Raw genomic sequence first — 13,351 nt, 5'->3', positions numbered from 1 at the left:
ATCCCGCGGGGCCGCGTCACGCCGGCGCACGCCGGCGTCTCGGTGCCGCACGCTGGGGGCGCCGGCAGGAAACCTCGCCGCCGTCACAATTGGTTCCGCCCCGGGGTGACGCGGGGCCAACCGCCAATCGCTGCACTCCTAGTCCCGCCTCCGCAGGCCTCCCGGGCGGGCGTGGCTAGCCTCAGGCCCGCGGGTTTTACGCCCGGGGGCCCATTGTTGGTCCCTACGGGTCTCTGCTTTTCTTCTTCACCATTCCTTAGCGACTTCTCGTGGCCTAGGCTCACCTCAGCCCTCCCGCGGCCAAGCTCTCCCCTCTCCTCTGCGCAGTTCAATTCAGTGTCTCACACAGAAGGCAGTGGCACCCCACTCCAGTACTCTTGCCAGGAAAATCCCATGGACGGAGGAGCCTGGAAGGCGGCAGTCCACGGGGTCGCACAGAGCGACTTAGCAGCAGCAGTAGCAGGACTGCGGCGCGCCAGGCCTCCCTGTCCATCTCCATCTCCCGCAGCTTGCTCAGACTCACCTCCATCGAGTCGGTGATGCCATCCAACCATCGCATCCGCTGTCGTCCCCTTCTCCTACCGCCTTCAATCTTTCCCAGCATTGGGGTCTTTTCCAATCAGTCAGCTCTTCGCATTAAGTGGCCAAAGTATTAGAGTTTCAGCTTCAGCATCAGTCCTGCCAATGAATATTCAAGGTTAATTTCCTTTAGGTTGGACTGATTTGATCTCTTTGCTGTCAATGGGACATTTAAGACTCTTTTTACTGCTGTAAAAACATTGTCTTCTGATGAATGAACATAGAATATACTTCCAATTAAGTAGAACTTGAAATTTCTTTCAGAAACTTAGGAAGAATACTGGAAAATTTGTAGTTTTCAGTGTAGATGTCAACAGCTTTTATTATGTTTATTTTCACGTACCTTGGTCAGTGTTTTGGACGCATTTTAAATGATATTTTAAAAAATGTCCTAATTGTTTATTGCTTGCTCCGTGCTATATTCATGTATTAGTTCCAGTGGTTTCTTTGTTGTTTTGGATTTTTTCAGTTCAGTTCAGTTCAGTTCAGTTCAGTCGCTCAGTCGTGTCCGACTCTTTGCGACCCCATGAATCGCAGCAAGCCAGGCCTCCCTGTCCATCACCAACTCCCGAAGTTCACTCAGACTCGCATCCATCGAGTCAGTGACGCCATCCAGCCATCTCATCCTAGGTCGTCCCCTTCTCCTCCTGCCCCCCAATCCCTCCCAGCATCAGAGTCTTTTCCAATGAGTCAACTCTTCCCATCAGGTGGCCAAAGTACTGGAGTTTCAGCTTTAGCATCATTCCTTCCAAAGAAATCCCAGGGTTGATCTTCAGAATGGACTGGTTGGTTCTCCTTGCAGTCCAAGGGACTCTCAAGAGTCTTCTCCAACACCACAGTTCAAATGCATCAATTCTTCGGCGCTCACCCTTCTTCACAGTCCAACTCTCACATCCGTACATGACCACAGGAAAAACCATAGCCTTGACTAGACGGACCTTAGTCGGCAAAGTAATGTCTCTGCTTTGGAATACACTATCTAGGTTGGTCATAACTTTCCTTCCAAGGAGTAAGCGTCTTTTAATTTCATGGCTGCAGTCACCATCTGCAGTGATTTTGGAGCCCAAAAAAATAAAGTCTGACACTGTCTCCACTGTTTCCCCATCTATTTCCCATGAAGTGATGGGACCGGATGGCATGATCTTAGTTTTCTGAATGTTGAGCTTTAAGCCAACTTTTTCACTCTGCTCTTTCAACTTTCGTCAAGAGGCTTTTTAGTTCCTCTTCACTTTCTGCCATAAGGGTGGTGTCATCTGCATATCTGAGGTTATTGATATTTCCCCTGGCAATCTTGATTCCAGCTTGTGTTTCTTCCAGTCCAGCGTTTCTCATAATGTACTCTGCATAGAAGTTAAATAAGCAGGGTGATAATATACAGCCTTGACGTACTCCTTTCCCTATTTGGAACCAGTCTGTTGTTCGATGTCTAGTTCTAACTGTTGCTTCCTGACCTGCATATAGGTTTCTCAAGAGGCAGGTCAGGTAGGCCCAGAGTTTTTAAAGCTACCCCTTATCAAATAAAGGCAGTTTCTTTATCATTCTAGCTTTAAGACTTTTTAATAATAAATGTCTTGTTCTTTTAAATCAAGTCTGTTTTTCTCCTCTCTGAGAAAACCACACGGTCCTTTTTATTTCGTTAACGTATTGAATTATATCAATTGATTTTTCAATGTTAAACCAACCTGAGATTCCTCAGATATACCTCACTTGGCCATGATATATTATTCTTTCTATAAATCATCAGATTCGATTTGTTAATATTGTGTTTAGGAATTATGCATCCTTATCCTTAAGAGATATTATTCTGTAGTGTTCCTCTGTGATGTCCATGTCAGGTTTTGTAGTTGAGATGTGCTGGCCTCATAAAACAAGTTTGGAAGTCTTATCTCTTTTCTATTCTTTGGAAAAGTCTATATAATATAGGTATTAACTTTTCCTCAAATATTTGGAAGGTTCACCACTGAAGCCACCTCAGCCTGCAGTTTCTGGCATAAGCAGATTTTTAATTAAAGATTTAATTGCTGTCTGACATATGGGCTGGGCTTCCCAGGTGGCTCAGTGATAAAGAATCCACCTTCCAATGCAGGAGATGTGGGTTTGATCCTTGGGTCAGGAAGATCCCCTGGAGTAAGAAATGGCTATTCTTGCCTGGGAAATCCCTTGGACAGAGGAGCCTGGAGGGCTAGAGGCGATGAGGTAGCAAAGACTTGGACACAACTGAGCATGCACGCACGCACACACATATAGGCCTATTCAGATTTTATCTTGTCAGGTTTGGAAAGCTTTTTTTCCCCCAAGTAAAATAGTCCATTTCATCAAAATTATTAAATTTATTGTCATGGAGTTAATAATATCTTCTTTAAAAAATGATCTGTAAGCTCCTTTCATTACTGATACTAACTGGTATCTCTTTTCATTACTGATGGACTTCCCCGGTAGCTCAGATGGTAATGCGTCTGCCTACAACGTGGGAGACCTGGGTTCAATCCCTGGGTTGGGAAGATCTCCTGAGAAGGAAATGGCAACCCACTCCAGTATTCTTGCCTGGAAAATCCCATGAATGGAGGAGGGGCAACTTCACTTCATTACTGATATTATTTGGTATTTTATCTCTTTTTAAAAAATTCATTTTACTAGAAATTTATCAATTTTGTTAATCTTTTCAAGGGAGAAGCTTTTGACTTTGTTCATTTTCCCCACCGTAGATGCTTTTTATATTTCACTGATTTCTGCTCGTATCTTTACTACTTTTTTTCCCTTACATTCTTTGAATTCATAATGCTATTGTTTCTGGCTTTTTCAGATGGAACTTCAGATGATCAATTCTCAAATGTTCTTCTTTATTGAGTATTTGAAGCTATAATTTTTCCCTCTAAGCACATTTTAACTGTGTTTCACAAGCTTTTAAGTCCTATTTTCCTTATCATTCAGTTCAAATATTTTCTAATTTTCATTCTTTGGCTCATAAGTTATTTAGAAGTGTTCTGCTTAATTTTCAAACAACTGAGACTTTCTAATTATCTTTTCCTCACTGATTTCTAGTGTAATCCCAGTGTGGAATTGTCTGTTCTCCTTTTGGTTTGGTCAACAGTTGATTTCTACATTTTGAAGCTGTGTTTTAGGCTCAAATTTAATGCTTTATCTTTTTTTGTATTATACATTACTGAGAAATGTTCCTCACCCTGCTTAGCTGTACTTGTTAACCACGGCAGAGTGACATCAGTGAAAAAAGAAGTGTTACAAAGTGTCAAGAAATTCTTCTAATTTTAAAAGTAATTAGAAGAAGAACCTGGAGCTAAAGTGCCATTCTCATGACATATTCTAAGGACTGGACACACAAACTATTGAAACTGATTCAAGAAGTAGAAAATACGAATAGACCTCCACCAAGAGATTGGATTAGCAATCCAGAATCTTCCCACAGAGAAATTCCAAAACCAGTAGCTTCACTGTATCTGGGGGCTCAGTCATGTCTGACTGTTTGCGACCCCCGGGAACTGGAGCCCACCAGGCTCCTCTGTCCGTGGTATTTTCCAGGCAAGAATACTGCAGTGGGTTGCCATTTCCTTCAGGAGAGGATCTTCCCAACACAGGGATTGAACCCTTGGCTCCTGCAATGCCAGGCGGATTCTTCACCACTAGCACCACCTGGGCAGTCAAGCTTCACTAGTGAATTCTACTGAACATTCAAAGAAGAATTAACACCAATTCTTTACAGAGTCTTACAAAAAACAGAAGAGGATGGAATGCCTCCCATTCTGTGAGTCCACTATTACACCTTGATACAAAAAGCAAACACATCATGAGATATACACCAATATACTTTATAAAGAGAAATATAAAACTTTTCCACAAATTACTAGCAAATGGAATGCAGCAATACAGAAAAAGGATTATCCACCATGACCATGTGAAAAGTATCCCTGGGGTCCAAGACCGGTCCAACATACGTAAATCAATGTAATTCACCATGTTAAAAGAAAAAATAATATGCTCATTTCAGTAGACGTGGAAAAAAACATTTGACAAAATCTAATGCCTTTTCTTTGACATTGCCCTTCTTTGGGATTGGAATGACAACTGACTGTTTCAAGTCCTGTGGCCACTGCTGAGTTTTCCAAATTTGCTGACATATTGAGTGCAGCACTTTCACAGCATCATCTTTTAGGATCTGAAATAGCTCAACTGGAATTCCATCACCTCCCCTAGCTTTGAACATAGTGATGCTTCCAAAGGCCCACTTGACTTCACATTCCAGGATGTCTGGCTCTAGATGAGTGATCACACCATCATGATGATCTGGGTCGTGAAGATCTTTTTTGTACATATGTTCTCTGTATTCTTGCCACCTCTTCTTAATATTTTCCGCTTCTATTAGGTACATACCATTTCTGTCCTTTATTGAGACCATCTTTGCATGAAATGTTCCCTTGGTATCTCTAGTTTTCTTGAAGAGATCTCCAGTCTTTCCCATTCTATTGTTTTCCTCTATTTCTTTGCATTGATCGCTGAGGAAGGCTTTCTTATCTCTCCTTGCTATTCTTTGGAACTCTGCATTCAAATGGGTATATCTTTCCTTTTCAGTTCTCTTCTTTTCACAGCTATTTGTAAGGCCTCTTCAGACAGCTATTCTGCTTTTTTGCATTTCTTTTTCTTGGGGATGGTCTTGATCCCTGTTTCCTGTACAATGTCAGAAACCTCCGTCCATAGTTCATCAGGCACTCTGTCTATCAGATCTAGTCCCTTAAATCTATTTCTCACTTTCACTGTATAATCATCAGGGATTTGATTTAGGTCATACCTGAATGGCCTAGTGGTTTTCCCTACTTTCTTCAATTAAAGTCTGAATTTGGCAATAAGGAGTTCATGGTCTGAGCCACAGCCAGCTCCCGGTCTTGTTTTTGCTGACTGTATAGAGCTTCTCCATCTTTGGCTGCAAAGAATATAATCAATCTGATTTCGGTGTTGGCCATCTGGTGATGTCCATGTGTAGAGTCTTCTCTTGTTTTGTTGGAAGAAGGTGTTTGCTATGACCAGTGTGTTCTCTTGGAAAAACTCTATTAGCCTTTGCCCTGCTTCTTTCTGTACTCCAAGGCCAAAATTGCCTGTTACTCCAGGTGTTTCTTGACTTCCTACTTTTGCATTCCAGTCCCCTATAATGAAAAGGACATCTTTTTTTTTTTTTTGGTGTCAGTTCTAAAAGGTCTTGTAGGTCTTCATAGAACCATTCAATTTCCGCTTCTTCAGCATTACTGGTCAGGGCATAGACTTGGATTACTGTGATATTGAATGGTTTGCCTCGGAAACGAACAGAGATCATTCTGTCGTTTTTGAGATTGCATCCAAGTACTGCATTTCAGGCTCTTGTTGACTATGATGGCTACTCCATTTCTTCTAAGGGATTCCTGCCCACAATAGTAGATATAATGGTCATCTCAGTTAAATTCACCCATTCCAGTCCATTTTAGTTCGCTGATTCCTAGAATGTCAATGTTCACTCTTGCCATCTCCTGTTTGACTACTTCCACTTTGCTTTGATTCGTGGAGCTAACATTCCAGGTTCCTATGCAATATTGCTCTTTACAGCATTGGACCTTGCTTCTATCTCCAGTCACATCCAAAACTGGGCGTTGTTTTTGCTTTGGCTCCATCCCTTCATTCTTTCTGGAGTTATTTTTCCACTGATCTCCAGTAGCATATTGGGCACCTATCAACCTGGGGAGTTCATCTTTCAGTGTCCTATCTTTTTGCCTTTTCATATTGTTTATGGGGTTCTCAAGGCTAGAATACGGAAGTGGTTTGCCATTCCCTTGTCCAGTGGACCACATTCTGTCAGACCTCTCCACCGTGACCCTTCCATCTTGGGTGACCCGACATGGCATGGCTTAGTTTCATTGAGTTAGACAAGCCTGTGGTCCATGTGATCAGATTGGCTAGTCTCCTGTGATTGTGGTTTCAGTCTGTGTTCCCACTGATGGCCTCTCTCAGAGCCTACCGTCTTACTTGGGTTTCTCTTACCTTGGACATGGGGTATCTCTTCTCAGCCGCCGCTCCTGACCTTGGACGTGGGGTATCTCTTCTCGGCCGCCGCTCCTGATCTTGGACGTGGGGTATCTCCTCTGAGCCGCTGCTCCTGTGCTGCGCAGCTACTGCTTCAGCAATACGTGAACCGTGAGCTTCCAGATGTTCAAGCTGGTTTTAGAAAAGGCAGAGGAACCAGAGATCAAATTCCAACATCCGCTGGATCATCGAAAAAGCAAGAGAGTTCCAGAAAAACATCTATTTCTGCTTTATTGACTATGCCAAAGCTTTTGACTGTGTGGATCATAATAAACTGTGGAAAATTCTGAAAGAGATGGTAATTCCAGACCACCTTACCTGTCTTTTGAGAAACCTGTATGCAGGTCAGGAAGCAACAGTTAGAATTGGACATGGAACAACAGACTGGTTCCAAATCAGGAAAGGAGTATGTCAAGGCTGTATATTGTCACCCTGCTTATTTAACTTCTATGCGGAGCACATCATGAGAAACGCTGGGCTGGAGGAAGCACAAGCTGGAACCAAGATTGCCAGGAGAAATATCAATAATCTCAGATAGGCAGATGACACCACCCTTATGGCAGAAAGTGAAGAGGAACTAAAAAGCCTCTTGATGAAAGTGAAAGAGCAGAGTGAAAAAGTTGGTGTAAAGCTCAACATTCAGAAAACTAAGATCATGCCATCTGGTCCCATCACTTCATGGGAAATAGATGGGGAAACAGTGGAGACAGTGTCAGACTTTATTTTTTTGGGCTCCAAAATCACTGCAGATGGTGATTGCAGCCATGAAATTAAAAGATGCTTACTCCTTGGAAGAAAAGTTATGACCAACCTAGATAGCATATTCAAAAGCAGAGACATTACTTTGCCGACTAAGGTCCGTCTAGTCAAGGCTATGGTTTTTCCACTAGTCGTGTATGGATGTGAGTGTTGGGCTATAAAGAAAGCTATAGATCGCCGAAGAATTGATGCTTTTGAACTGTGGTGTTGGAGAAGACTCTTGAGAGTCCCTTGGACTGCAAGGAGATCCAACCAGTCCATCCTAAAGGAGATCAGTCCTGAGTGTTCATTGGAAGGAATGATGCTGAAGCTGAAACTCCAATACTTTGGGCACCTGATGGGAAGAGCTGACTCATTTGAAAAGACCCTGATGTTGAGAGAGACTGAGGACAGGAGGAGAAGGGGACGGCAGAAGATGAGATGGTTGGATGGCATCACTGACTCAATGGACATGGGTTTGGGTGGACTCCGGGAGTTGGTGATGGACAGGGAGGCCTGGCGAGCTGCGGTTCATGGGGTTGCAAAGCATCGGACATGACTGAACGACTGAACTGAACTGAACTGAATGCCTTTTCCTAATAAAAACGCTCAAAAGAACCAGGAAGAGAAAGGAACTTCCTCACCCTAATCAGGTCTTCTACCCAAACCCCACAGGTAACATCAAACTTAACGGTGAAAGACTGGCAGGTCTCCCTCTGAGGTCCAGAACAAGAAAAGGATGCTCACTGGTAACACCTCTATTCAACAGTACGCTGGAGTTTCTCACCCGGGCAATTAGGCAAGAAAATAAAGTTATTCCGACTGGAAAGGAAGACGTAAAACTATCTTTATCTGCAAATGGTATGATCCTGTGTAAAACTCTTAGAAGAAAGTACAGTCACAAATTTTCATGACACTGGATTAGGCAATGGATTCTTAAATGAAACACCAAAAGGGTAAGAAATGAAAGAAAAAACTGGATAAATCTGACTTCATCAAAATTTTAAAAATTTATACTTTAAATAATATCATCAAGAAAGTAAAAAGACAGCATTTAGAATTTATATAGGATATATATATATCCAGAATATATAAAGAACAACAAAGCACCAAAAAAGATAAAATATATCAAGAACAATTATAAACTCAACAATTTATATATACAAAAGGCCAACAAATGTGTGAAAAGATGTTCAGCATCATCAGTCACTAGGGAAATGCAAAGCAAAACCATGACGAGGGACTTTCCTGGTGGTCCAGTGGCTAAGACTCTGCACTCCCAACGCAGGGGCCCCAGTTCGACCCCTGGTCAGGGAACTAGATCCCACACACCACAATTAAGAGTTCACATGCCACAAATCTAAGGTCCCTTGTGTGGAAACAAAGACCCAGCACCGCCGAATAAATAAACAAAAAATCCAGAAGGAGATACTATTTTGAAACCACTAGAACAGTTAAAAAATACAGACAATAACAAGTGATGATGTGGAGAAATTGGAACCCCCTAAAATTGCTAGTGGGAATGGAAAATGACATCGCCACTTGGAAAAAAAGTTTGGCAGTTCCTCAAAATGTTAAATATAGTTAATATGCGACCCAGAAATTCCACTCTTGGGTACGGAATCCAGAGAATTGATAACATATGCTCACACAAAAACTTGCACAGTAATATGAAACTCATTTATAGCAGGATCATTCATATAACCCCGAAATGGAAACAAACAACCAAAATGCCCATCAACTGATGAAAGGATATTTAAAATGAGGTACATCTGTACAATGGAATATCATTCAGCCATTAAAAGGGATGAACAACCAATACACGCTACAACATGGATGAACTTTGAAAACATTATGCTAAGGAAAGAAACTAGATGCCAAAGACCACATATCAAATGATTCCATTTATATGAAATGTCCAGGACAGACAAATGCCTAGAGAAAAAAGGCAGTGGTCACCAGGGGCTGGTGGGAACAGGGGATGGGGAGTGGCTGCTAACAGGCACAGCTCTTTTTGAGGGGGGTGGTACAAAATATTCTAAACTTAGATCAGGTAAAAACCACGGAATTGTATGCTTGAAATGGATGCATTTTACATGTAAAATTTTATGTGAATTTTTTAAAAGAAATGGGTATTGAAGACAAAGGGATCCAACATACAGAGAAGAGAACCTCCTAAAGAAGAAAACCAAAACAAAGGAAACAGAACAAATCCTCAAATTATACTTTATGAAACCCTTCCTGAAATAAGATACAAAACTCCATAGTCAAAGGACGCAGCACAAAATATAACAGAAAAGAAGCAGACTCAGATACAGAGAAGGAACCAGCAGGGAGAGGGACGTGGAGCGGGCGCGATACAAGGGCAGGGGATTAGGAGCAACAAACTGTTAGGCATAAAATAAGCTTTAAGAAGGACTTCCCTGGTGGCGTGGTGGGTAAGACTCCACCTGCCAAGGCAGGGGACATGGGTTTGATCCCTGGTCCAAGAAGACTGCACCAGCTGCAGAGCAGCTAAGCCTGCGTGCCTCAACTACTGAGTCCATGCTTTAGAGTCTGCAGGTTGCAACTAACCACATGCCTAGAGTGTATGCTCTGCGACAAGAGAAGCCACCACATTCAGAAGCCCGTGCACCAGAGCAGCCCCTGCTCGCTGCAACTAGAGAAAGCCTTCAAAGGAATGAAGACCTAGCACAGCCAAAAATAAAACAGACTTTTTCAAAATAAAAAAGCTACAAGACTATACTGCACAATATGGGAATACTGCCAATATTTTATAACAGTTTAAGTGGATTATAGCTTTTAAAAAGTAGTTTTGTAAGTTAAAAAAAAAAATACAAAGAACATACCACAAGCCTGAACTGTGCTCAGTCGTGTCCAACTCTTTGCAAGCCCATGGACTGTGCCCTGCCAGGCTCCTCTGTCTATGGGATTCTCCAGGCAAGAATACTGGAGTAGGTCGCCATTTCCTCCTCCAAGACAAGCCTGAATAAGTCAATCCAAAAAGATAACCTCATGACATATCATAGTAAATCTATTAATCTTTAAAAGAAAAAAATTTCCTGTGGGCATACTGGCAGAAAAGCACACGACTTATATGAGAAAGAAAATAAGTTACTTTGTCATCAGACTTTTGACAGCAGTGCCTTATATCAGGAGAAAATGGAATGAGATATTAAAGAAAATGTGAGCCAAGGATTTTACATCCAGAAAAATCGACCTTCAAGTGTGAAGAACAGGGATGAATTATCCAAGAACTCACAACATTCTTCCTATGAGCTCTTCCTATGGAATCTTTTCTAGAATGAACTTCAGACAACCTTATAATTGCTAGAGACTGACGGAAAGATGAACAGTGCGCATGAAGCGAAGTGTGTGCTTAAGACTAAGCCTCAGCGAGGGTCAGAGGCCAGAGACGATTGTTTACAAGGGCAGATGCTCCGACAGTGACGACACAGGACCGACCATGTAAGGACATGAGAGAGAGACGGGGAGACCACTGCAAAAATAAAAGCAAAACCTCTCATCGTGAAGAGAGGCGGTAGTATTTACTACTGTTACTCTTGAGATTGTGTCGAGTGAGATTTTCAGCGTGGAGGAAAAGAGATAACACGCAGTACAGGAAAGGTTGAGTAAAAACACTAGTCCTGAGCTTGAACTGGAAATAGCGTTCAGTCTTTGTTTTGTCCGTGAGTTTCTTACCCTGTGGTGTTTTACCCTGCTCTGTTCACTGAAAAGATCAAGAAATGATTAAGGAAAAAAAAAAAGAATGCTAGTGTATTAAAAAATGTTTATTAAGGCATAGGTCCCCTGTTTCTTTTCATGGGGCTAAAAATACCTCTTGGTATTGGTGTCGTGAAGATGAGAATATTCTCAGTGAACAACAGCGGCGGTTTCTATTAATAATTAACAACCTCAGATCCCTGTCCCCTGAGCTAGGTGTCCAGCTGTAACCTGTCTGCCTTCGCTGTAACAGGAGAAGCTTGGTTGGAATGATTTCTAAGGCCTTTTTTATTTCTGTGAGTCTGCTGAATATTCCATATTATTACACTGAATGTGTGCTTTCCTGCATTTCAGCATGCTGTAATTTATCTGAATGCAATGAGGAAGCGCTTCTCTGAAGCACTTTTACCTGCCACGATACCTTCTCTGGGGGGGGGTCTTCCTTCTTCTCTGAAACCACATTCATCAGCAGGGGGCTGTCTAAGTGAAGTGTGTCACAATCAAACTTTGGGATCCTCTGCACATATCTGATATGCTGAGTTGGACTTGCACACCTGATACTGTGAAGAAGTTTCCAAGATGAGAGAAAAACGTGAATTTCAAAACAGTATACAGTAAACAGATAATTAACAAGAACCTGCTGTATCACTATACAGGGAATTCTACTCAATACTCTGTGATGGCCTATATAGGGAAAGAATCTAAAAAAAAACAAAAGAGTGGACATATGTATTAATATGTGTATAACTGACTCATTTTGCTTTATATGTGAAACTAACACAATATTATAAATCAACTATAATAAAAACAAGAAAAAACAGTATAAGTTATAACAACATCGGGGTTTGAAACAAAAGCACATGGAAATATTCACTTGTCTTACCTTTTAGTTTTCTCCTGGGAATATAATACGGTGGGTGCAAAACTGTTATGAGAGACAATGGACATTGTCTTGTTTTCCATGTTTTTGTGCAGTTGCTTAAAGCTTTTGAAACTGAAGAGTAACAAACTGCATAGAGTAAAATGTATAGCTTGATGAAATTTTACCAACTGAATGCTCTCGGGTAATCAACACCTTCCTTGGCTCGTACGGTAAAGGATCCGCCTGCAATGAGGGAGACCTGGGTTCGATCCCTGGGTCGGGACGATCCCCTGCGGGAGGGCATGGCAACCCACTCTAGTATTCTTGCCTGGAGAAACCCGTGGACAGAGGAGACTGGTGGGCAACAGTCCATGGGAGTTCGCAAAGAGTGGGACATGACTGAGTGACTGACAGTCAACACCTAGACAGTGAATCAGCTCCACCCCAGACCCCAGAGCCCCTTCACGCCCTCTCCCGGGCAGTATTCACCACCTCGGGAAACCACTACTCCTGTTCCTGTGCTGTCAGTTTTTTAATGAGCAAGATTCCTTCTACAATACAAAACATCACAAGAAAAATAACCTCAGAGTAAGTGCAAGTCTCTCAGTCATGTCCGACTCTTTGCAACCCCATGGACTATACAGTCCATTAAATTCTCCAGGCCACATTACTGGAGTGGGTAGCTGTTCCCTTTTCCAGGGATCTTTCCAACCCAGGAATTGAACCAGGGTCTCTTGCATTGCAGGCGGATTCTTCACCAGCTGAGCCACAGGGAAGCCCTAATAGTTAAGGGATTTGTTGAGTTGCTAAGTCATGTCAGATTCTTTTGCGATCCCTTAGACTGTAGCCCATCAGGCTCCTCTGTCCATGGGATTTCCCAGGCAAAAATACTGGAGTGGGTTGCCCTTTCTTTCTCCAAGGGATCTTCCCGACCCAGGGACTGAGCCCTCATCTCCTGCATTGCAGGCAGATTCTTTACCGCTGAGCCACTGGGGAATCCTTGAAAGGAAGGATCCCATGTATTTATTCAAGACCCAAATGAGATAACAACCTATTCTAGAAAACCAAAAGTAAAAGTGGATCTCTAACTCCAAGAAGCTCACGGACATTGACAGCTCTAGTAGAAACAAATATTGTTCAGTCGCTCAGTCGTATCCGACTCTTCGCGGACCCCACGAACGTCAGCATACCAGGCTTCCCTGTCCTTCACTATCTCCTGTAGTTTGCTCAAACTGATGTCCACTGAGAAACAAACACAGCACTGCCAATGCAAGGGGATGCTGGGGGAAGCTGAGGAAGATTTCACAGAAGAGTAGGGCTTTGGCGGATAAAGAGGAGCTGGATGTCGACTGGGGGAAAACGTATCATGGCTAGAGAGACGCGCTGTGA

General features: G+C 42.5%; 1 long non-coding RNA gene across 1 annotated transcript; it reads right to left on the bottom strand.

Moving 5' to 3' along the window:
* Window positions 1-11,515: 11,515 nt before the first annotated feature.
* Window positions 11,516-12,182, bottom strand: LOC128048604 (uncharacterized). The gene is made up of 3 exons (XR_008199414.1): window positions 12,152-12,182; window positions 11,984-12,025; window positions 11,516-11,660 (listed from the first exon to the last, which is right to left on the bottom strand). It is a non-coding gene; the product is annotated as an uncharacterized LOC128048604 (long non-coding RNA).
* Window positions 12,183-13,351: the final 1,169 nt, after the last annotated feature.

Source organism: Budorcas taxicolor, chromosome 1 (assembly GCF_023091745.1).
Source record: "Budorcas taxicolor isolate Tak-1 chromosome 1, Takin1.1, whole genome shotgun sequence".
NCBI lineage: Eukaryota > Metazoa > Chordata > Mammalia > Artiodactyla > Bovidae > Budorcas > Budorcas taxicolor.
This window is presented reverse-complemented; position numbering and strand designations above follow the sequence as displayed.